Consider the following 9,579-nt stretch of genomic DNA (forward strand, 5'->3'; position numbering starts at 1 on the left):
AATTGCATAATTGCAAACTGCATAAACCGTTTTGTTTGCAGGACAAAGGTCTAGAAGGCATTAAAATAATACATATTTAAGATACAGACAGAGACATTGTTTTCACAATATACAGACAGAGACATTGGTTTCACAATATAACGTTACAGCAATCATAGTGCAAACATTCGGAGAAAAAAACCTGCATAAATTACGACAAAAACGAGATATTCTAAACGTAAAACAAGAAATATGTTATTGACAAGAGACGCGGATCATCTACATTCAAATAAAGCTTTACAAGCGGCGTTCCTGTAATTTACCGTAAACCACTCAATAAGCGCGCATCTGAACCTAAACGGCGGCTGGCTTGACCGTGTATTTTCAAACCGCGGCTGGCTTGACCTTAGTCTATCGGGTGCTGGGTCATATCCATAAGTTACCGCGATTCTCCCGTTTTTTATTTACCATGGAAACTCTCGTAACATTTGAGACCCGCGATCGCGGTGATCTTCTGTCCGGTTCGCGATCACGGGTCTCAAATGCTGACAGGTAGGGTATATCATTAAACGCAATACAACTATAGGCTATACAAACTATACGCAAAGCCTTGCCATCACATCCGGGAAATAAGTCCCTAAATTTGAGTAAAATCATCCCGTGCGAATGCGTCACATGAAATACTGATGTGGGGAGGTCATTTATAAATCACAAGAGGTCCCCAGATCTCGTGCGAATGGTGCTAATGTGTAACCTAAACCTTACGTCTCTAACCAAATTCACAGAAGGCTCCAACTAAGTTTACAATGCAAACTGCTATTCAATCATAGCAGTGGGCGTTTACTTCCAAGCCTTCATGGCGGAACGCCCATTCAATCCGAGCTGGCCTCAAAACCCGGGTTGAAAATAGCCTATTACTTATTGATTTTGATGTTTTTAAATGTAAAAACCACGCGAACGTCACAAGTAGACCTCACACAACAGTATAAATCAATAAACAAGCCCAGTTCATCACACCTTTAAGTAGGGCCTTTTATGTGCTGTAAGAAAACACAAAACCCCAATCAAGGCCTAGTGGGTGGATCAGATGATTTGCCTAATATCCAATTACTTTTGGACGTTTTACCCTCATTATTATAACCAAACTTGTAAATACGCATGCACGAACGTTTAATTTTGTAAAGATAACAAACAAATAATAATAGAATAGAATTTGTTGTCATTGTGCAATATACAGTAGGCCTATACTCGCAACTCAACTTTATTTATATAGCGCTTTTTACAATTTTCATTGTTACAAAGCAGCTGTACATGAGACATATTGACTATGAGCAAAACAATCAAAGTTGTACCTGTAAAAACAAGAAAAAGGTGAAAACACAGAAGACAGACATACCCATGTACAAGACAATACACACACACAATATGCACACACACGGACGCGCACACACAGACACACGGATGCGCACGCACGCACACACACGCACGCACACACACACACACACACACACACACACACACGCACACACACACACACACACACACACACACACACACGCACACACACACACACACGCACACACACACACACACACACACACAGGCTTTGGTTGACTATCCCCGTGGGGACAGTCCATAGGCGTAATGTTTTTATACTGTACAAACTGTATATTCTATCCCCTATCCCTAACCCTATCCCTAAACCTAAAGATCATAGAACACTTTTTGCATTTTTAGATTTGTAAAAAATATTGTTCTGTACAATTTATTAGCTTTTTGCCCCTGGGGACCTCAAGTTTGGTCCCCACGGTGACACGAGTCCCCATGTGTTGGTGTGTATTCAGGTTTAGGTCCCCACCGGGATATACAAACATGAACACACACACACACACACACACGCACACACACACACACACACACACACGCACAGGCACACACAGTGAGAGCACACATTTAAGATAAAGGAGAGAGAAGCACAGGTCAAATATAACTGACTATAAATTCCTATATGCAATATTAATTAAGTAAAACTTGAAAATTCTAAAGCATAATATATAAGCAAGCATATTATGCATGTAAACTGTACAATATACTGCTTATTTATACTACATTCTCATTGTGAGTGTTATGTTGTATTGTACTTAGTATTTTAAAAAATATTTTTATATTGCCATTTTTCGTAAATAAAATAAAATTTACTGTCATTTTTATTATGCACCATGGAAGACACGTGCAACACAACAGTTGCACAATGAGAAGTTCTAATCTATTCTAGTTTTGTCTATTTTTATTTACTTTTTGGTTGTTGAATAGCTGTCGGATAGGACCACAGTTTATATGAAGAGTTTAGTTGCAAAAACAGATAAACACCATTTAAAAAAAATGTTTAAAAAATCATGTTTTTATTTTATGAGCTATTATTACTTAATCAAAACAACCCAACTGCAGTTTGATTGAAATTAATTCGAATGCACAATCAAAACTTAACAGATACAACAGATAATGTTAAAAAATGATCTATTTTTACAAATGCACTCTTCATGAAAACATGAAATTTTTTCACGTGTTTTAAACAGGCAGATTTTCTCAAGGTCCAGTGTGTCAAGTAAAGCCTTCCCTCTGGTGGCGTGTTCGTGAAAATACATTTTGAAAACGACCAAAAACCTCTGTCTTCTTACAAACCCGTTGTTCAAGTGATATTTATTTTGTTAACATTATTTATATGGTCCTGTTGTAACGCTGTTAAATAAAGTAAAAGGTTTAACATTGAGAGGTTCACAACCTCAAGGAGGCTTACATTTTTGGCAGAAACGGAAACAAGCCTGAATAATATAAATAAATAATCTCAATAAATGTTCTGGATTCTTATAACCTCTTGGACATCGGACACATTTAAATAGCACTCTTTTTTACACTTTTCCTGTGTAGGTTAAGCCTGTGTAAAGGTTTGTCATTGTCAGCCACAAAAATATGGTAATCTGACAAACCTTTGCATCAATTTCACCAAAATTTTCACCTTGCTCTAGCTTTATATCTGTATTGTCTCCTTTGAGATATTGGTGATACTGGTCTTATTTTGGTGTTGTGACATGGTACATAATATCCTATAGGCGCAGCAGTCATTATTAGTATCTGTGCCCTTTAAATCTTAGAAAGTGTGCCCTCTGGTGGCAGACATGTGTCCATGCATGCTTTGATGTGTTCTCAGTGGGGTATATTGAGCTTCAGCAGGCCTGCAGTTCGCCCCAGGATTTCCTCTAACTCCTCTTGACATCTCTTTTTCCTCCAGTGGAGGGATTAAAGTCGACAGTATATTGATGTGGGCTCTTTATTAGAGAAAGCTGGAGGACTTAGCATTGAAATCGAGGAGGCTGAAAGTTCTCAAAAAGGATTTCTACTGCATATCCCACCTCTCAGTTCTTCTATTCCTGAAAATAGTTAATCTACTGTTTGCAGATTGAAAAGGAGTTTAATGTTCATTTGGCTGTGATGCATGAATGTTAATCTTTTCCATAGACAAGACTCATTTCATGGCCAGGACCATAAAAAAGGAAACATTTTCTCAGTGAACCTTGGAATGATGCTCTGCCTCTCTGTATTCTCTTTCCCCTCTTTCTGCCTGGCTGTGCACCTCTCTCGCTAGCTTTCTCCTTTCATGTGATGAAAGCGCCGCTTTGGTCTATATCAGTCAGCGAATAGAACAGTAAGTAAGAGGTGTCCTGTTCACTCAAAGCTTTGGATGCATTTGTGCGTATGAATGCACAACAGGCGTAGGGGGACTGAGATGATAAACTTTGATTTGTATGCAAATTGTTTCTTTTGTTCTGCATGTGTTGACTGCAGACATCCTTTTCTTAAAGTGTGCTCTCTCCTTTTCTATTTCTTTCACCCCCCATACATGCAAATTCTCGAATGCAAATGCAAACTGAATTATCTGTTGGTTGATAAAAAATTTAATCAACATCCCTGGCAGAGATTGAAACTAAATATGCTACATTCATAAAAAGCCTATGAAAACATCATATTTTACTTTATCTGGCATTTCTCTCTAGTTAGTTCCTCTGGGCCAATCTCTGTGTCTGTTCAAAGACCGTGTCTCCCTTTTCCACACACACGCACGCACGCACGCACGCACGCACGCACGCACAGCACGCACGCACGCACGCACGCACACACACACACACAAGCACGCACACACACACACACACACACACACACTTACACATTCTCCATGTTGTCGCTAGTGTAAGGGGAATGGTACATGAGGCTTGCGACGGTCCTCGTTCACTTTCGCTCACGTCCAGCTGGCCCTTGCTTCTCTTCTTGAACCAGCAGTCTGATTCTTGACTCCAGCTGGTTGAATCAGGCCAGTCACCAGGCCCAGTTGGTTCTGGAGGGGGCTTTAGGGTGTTGGGGATTCATTTGGGTCATGGCAGAAGCTCTGTCAACTCATCAGTCCATTTGGGACATGTTCTGACTGTGTTCTTGTGTGCCACCGAGCTGTGACCTGTCCCTACTACACTGGGCTTTTGTGGTCCTCTTCCAATTTGGATGTAAAAGTGTACAAGTGCTCACAACAAAGTGAATTAATTTTTCGATAAAGGGCAAGTGTACATGTCTGACCTACAAAGTGAATTATAGAGCTGTTCATCCAAAACCCTCACCGAATGGACATGATTTGCATTTACTCAGAAGCGTTTTTTTTAAGAGAACATCTCATCATTCCTTGTTTCGATGACAGTTTTAGGTGACCATATAATGAATAATGTTGTTTGAAAAAGACTAGATAATTCTGAATGAATTAACAGGATGACTTACATATTAACTAGCCTACTATTAGTGAAGTTGGTGAAATAGGTCTGTGAAATAGGCACGTGCATGCTGTTGGGGTTACATGACACATATTATAGCACAATGATATTATCCATTATTGAACATTAAGACGTTTTCTCTATCATAGTTTATTAATAAGTGCATTAACAAGCAACTTCAACACGTTGTGATTATTTTGCTTGTAACTATTTTCCCATGAAAAGCAAATCCTGTAGGCCTGGCAGGGTGTCGATGCTTCTAAGGGTTTTGGTTTGATTGACATTTTGCTCATGAAAACGGCCCAGAACTGCATTCGTGAATTCTTTTTATTTACCGCATTTTCAGCGTGCTTGTTTCTTTTTGGGCGCGAGCTTGTAAACACTGATGGAATAAGTCGTTCCATAATGACGAAGTGGATGCGCAGAGTGTCTCATGTGGCATCTCTCCGTCTCAATAATAGGTCAACAGCTGTATTTAAAAAATTAATCACATTTCTTGGCAGTCGCAAAGGTTAGCCCGTTGCGCTTGGAGATGCAACCGGAGCACTCTGATCGGCGGAAAATCTCGGTGGAGATGAGCGGAGCTGCCTTTGATGAGACGAGCATGTAAATGATTTGTGTCTTTAGTTTATAGGACACGCGTGCGTATTGTTCACCGTCGTGAGCGCGCTCAGCAGGCGAGCGTTGGAAACAAGTTTGAGATTGCTTTGCCTTTTGCTGTGTGCGCATTTGCCTGGAACACATACATACACATATGCCTCACAGAGCAACCAGACTGTGACTGACATTTAGATTAGTAGGCAATAGTACCTCAACTAACGTAGACGTATTCATAGTGCCATTTGCTGTTGGTGCAGACAGTGGCGTAGATGAGTTTACAGAAGAAAACGCAACTCACCCTTCAGGCTTCTTTTCTAAATCTGTTTACCCTTTGCCAGTTTAAAATATTGATGTTTTCTCAAGCCTCAAACAAATTACTCTAAGGGATATCAAGAAGTGTGTTAACATTCGGATGAAATATTCATAGCTACCTTGAATTGCTTTTAGTTATTTTAAAATATTCACATATTATTAGGATTTAAATCTCAGGCTGACAGAACAGGGTGCCTTTTTAATAGGGCAGCTGCACAAAATTGCAATATTTGATACATAAATGCTTTAAGTTTGTAAAATCAAAAATTGTGTGACCAACCAGCATGTTTTTCACATTGTTTCTGGGAAAGAATCTGCATCACTGCTGACTTCGGAAACATGATTTTATTTTAATATTTTATAAACATAATAAACAATGTTATTGCAGACATTTGCTATATGCACATTTGCAATATTTTGGTATTGATAAATAGGGCTTTCGTGCAGCCCTACTTTTTAATGTGTTCATATCCGTTTATAAAAGTACAAATACGCCTCTAAAATGTATAAACTCTTGTATTGTAAATGCGTTTGATGTTAAAATCATTATTTAAAATGTGATGTGTTAACATACTTCCATACGTCCATCCAGAGTTGTGTTGGTTTGTTTCTCTCTCTGTCTCTTTCCCACACTCATCGTTTCTGTGGCAGCTGTGTGTGCGGATGTTCAGGAATTCTTCCAGCATGGCAAAGTGAAGGTGTGCAGTTTTTCTTACCAGGTTCTTGCTGATTGTATTTAATTAATGTAGGAATACATGAATGCCAGGACATTAATGTAGTCACTGTAACTGTCTATTTTGTGTGTGTGTGTGTTTGAGTATGAGATTAGATGAGTTTGCTGCCAGTTTGTCTTGCATAGATTAATATGCCCTACTGCTGCTTAGTCCTTCTGTCCTTGATTGTTGTAATATACTCAGGTAAGCACAGTTAATCAGCTTTGGCTTCGTAGTCGTAAGAGCCGGATTTCATTGCATGTGATTGGTATCTGCAACACAGATGGTGTTACATAAAATAGCATATTTTCAGAACTCAAAGGAGTTGACATTTTATTGTTTTTTGTTACATTCTTTATATTTGTCCCTAAGTGTGTAGCAACTGTTGACGTTTTTTACGCATCATAAATTCCAAAGAAGATTTCATGTTCTTGTCAGCATTCAGTTCCATTACATTTACTATTTTCTGAGTTGTCCTGCTCAGATTTACTCACAAGGAAAATATGATATACTGTCCTGTACACAACACACTCAGTGGGAAAGATTAGTTTGCCTTATTCATTGTGTGCTACACAGACCATTAGTCAAAATAGTTCTTGATCAAGTTAAAGAAACAAAAAAGAATGTAAGAATATCTGCTACATGTAGATTATATAATTTATGAGCAAAGTAGATTTTTTACTGTAACATGTTGATCTAGTTGGAAAGAACGAACACAGCGCCCCCCTACTGCCAATCTTAATTCATGTTTGCTTTTCCTAGAAGTTCCCTTGTTATGACATTATTAGGCATATTTTTAATAAGACTGGACAAAGTTCTCGTTGGATGTTGTTTAAGTGACCTTACAGATGTAGGCTGAGCGGGTCATATCCAGGCCGGAGGCTGTAATTTGGAGACTTTCATGTTACAGACCAGAGTCAGTCACGCTAGTGGTTTTCTTATTAATGTGCAGACCGAGAACAGCAGAGTGGAGTCTGTGTCTGCTGCATAAAACTAGCACCTCTGTTGAGATGTGTGCATGTGTTTAGGAAGTAAAGATGTTGATTATTCAACGTCTAGCAGGCGTCTTGCCTCCGCTCATTCCTGTTGCCTGTGATCTAACCTCAGCGTAAATGGCCTCCTTTTTTAAGCACTACCTGGCACGCAATGCCTCTCCTTTTCTTCTCACTCGCCCTCTGTCTTTCTCACTTACTATACCTTTCTCAACCCTCACATTCTCGGTTCAGGATATTGAGAAGGACCTTTGTCAGGAAGTAGAGGCCCATGGGGTGTTGGAGGAAAGAGACACAAATCGAGATTACTGGATCACTTTTCAGAGTGTAGCTTAAACAGACGCAGTGTTAACTTCCAGGAGTCTTTTCTGATTTTTCTGACATTTTCTTACTCTGTTTGTTTTGTCTTCTGTACTTTTGACATATATTGAATATTTTTATTTCTTTATATACAATTCTGTAAGAAGTAAATCTTGTGGGAATAAATAAATAAAAGTAATTAAAAAAGAAAACAAGTTTATTTGATCTTACTGAGTTTTTTGATAGATTTGTGTAGAAAATAAAAATTGTATTTGACCTTTTACAGATTTTTTTACATTTTAAGGAACTGTAATTATTTTGATTAGGGATGCACCAATTTGTAAATTTTGTCCGATAACCGATAATTCTTTAACATTTGAAGCCGATAAGCGATATATTGGCCGATATACAGTATCTAAATATTAATATAAAATTCCCTAAGACTGAAACAAAAGGCAAAAAGTGGACAACGGCTTTTATTTGAAAACATTCACTGCAGAAAACAAGGTAACCATTAGTGCTCATTTATCCCCCTGAAAATCATGTACCAAGCCTTACACTAGTTAACTATTCTTTAACCTTCAAAATTTTTTGGTATGTTTTTATTTAATAAACAAATTATACACTAGATGTTCTTCCAGAGCAACCCAGAAAAATGTCCTTAATACCACATGTTTAACAGGTATCAAGACAGAAAGCATTCAAACAGCAGTCTGATTCAAACAACGTGCTTTTGTTCCTACAATTTACACATTCATAAATACTGTATCTACATACTGTACCTACATCAACAATGTTTTGCTAATAGCAGTAAGTGAATGATCATGACAGAAAGATAGTACTGCACTGGACTTTAACTGTGAGCATATGGGATAAATTTCCCGCCAAAAGTATTTCATATCCCGCCAAAGGATATCACCATTGGTCCACTAGTTCTAGATTGACAGCTCTTCCTATAGCCGATCAGTCGAAGAGGTTGTTGACTAGGGATGCAACAATACAGCTCACCCACGGTTCAATACGAACCTCTGTTTTTCACCCACGGTTTTCGGTTCGGTTTGGTTCTGATGGCTTCGGCACATTAAAGTGTTTTTTCATTGTTTTATGCTTAAGTGACAGGAACAGTAAAAACTTAAGAAGAAAAAAACTATTTTACTGAAATTCTCTTTATTTTACTTGACTTATTGTATTATCTTTAAGCAAATATTAACTTGTACAAATTCCTGGTGTACTGAATAAATGTAAAGATTTACACTGGCAGCTCACAGCAGTTTTTGGTTTGCTGTTCATCAACATACCAGTAAAATAAGCTTCTTGAAGAGGTTTTGCGCATCAGAGTATTTAAAATGATGTAATGCAAAACTTGCGATCGCTGTAATCGAAGTAAACGTGCACTCAATGGGAAAGGCCAAATATAATATATTAACAAGGTGCGGCACTGCCATTGAAATAAATTGGAAGAAATGCAAAGTTAAATAGCTGCTTGGAGGCGCTCTTGCGATGACGTATATAGCTGTCCGAAAGGCCGCCGAGTGGCATGACTTTCATTAAACAGACTTTGGCATGGTGCTGTAGATGCTCTTTCTGCATGTGCTGAGAGCAACGCGAACTTGCTGCTTTCGTATGCAGTGTAAAAATACATTCTTGATGTGCCAAATTTGGACATTATCACTTTAGTACAACGGGCATGCAATAAAGACAGCCCGCGTCTGTTCGTCAGCATTATACTCAACAGCACATTGCTTCTCGTGTTGCATGCAGTCTCGCTTCACCGCCCGACAACCACTCGCTATTAGATATTACTCGTGGTGATGCGTTTATCTATCTCAGCATACAGACAAACACGGACAGAGCCAGTTCACAGTGTAATTA

Source organism: Triplophysa rosa, linkage group LG1, assembly GCF_024868665.1.
Source record: "Triplophysa rosa linkage group LG1, Trosa_1v2, whole genome shotgun sequence".
Taxonomy (NCBI): Eukaryota; Metazoa; Chordata; class Actinopteri; order Cypriniformes; family Nemacheilidae; genus Triplophysa; species Triplophysa rosa.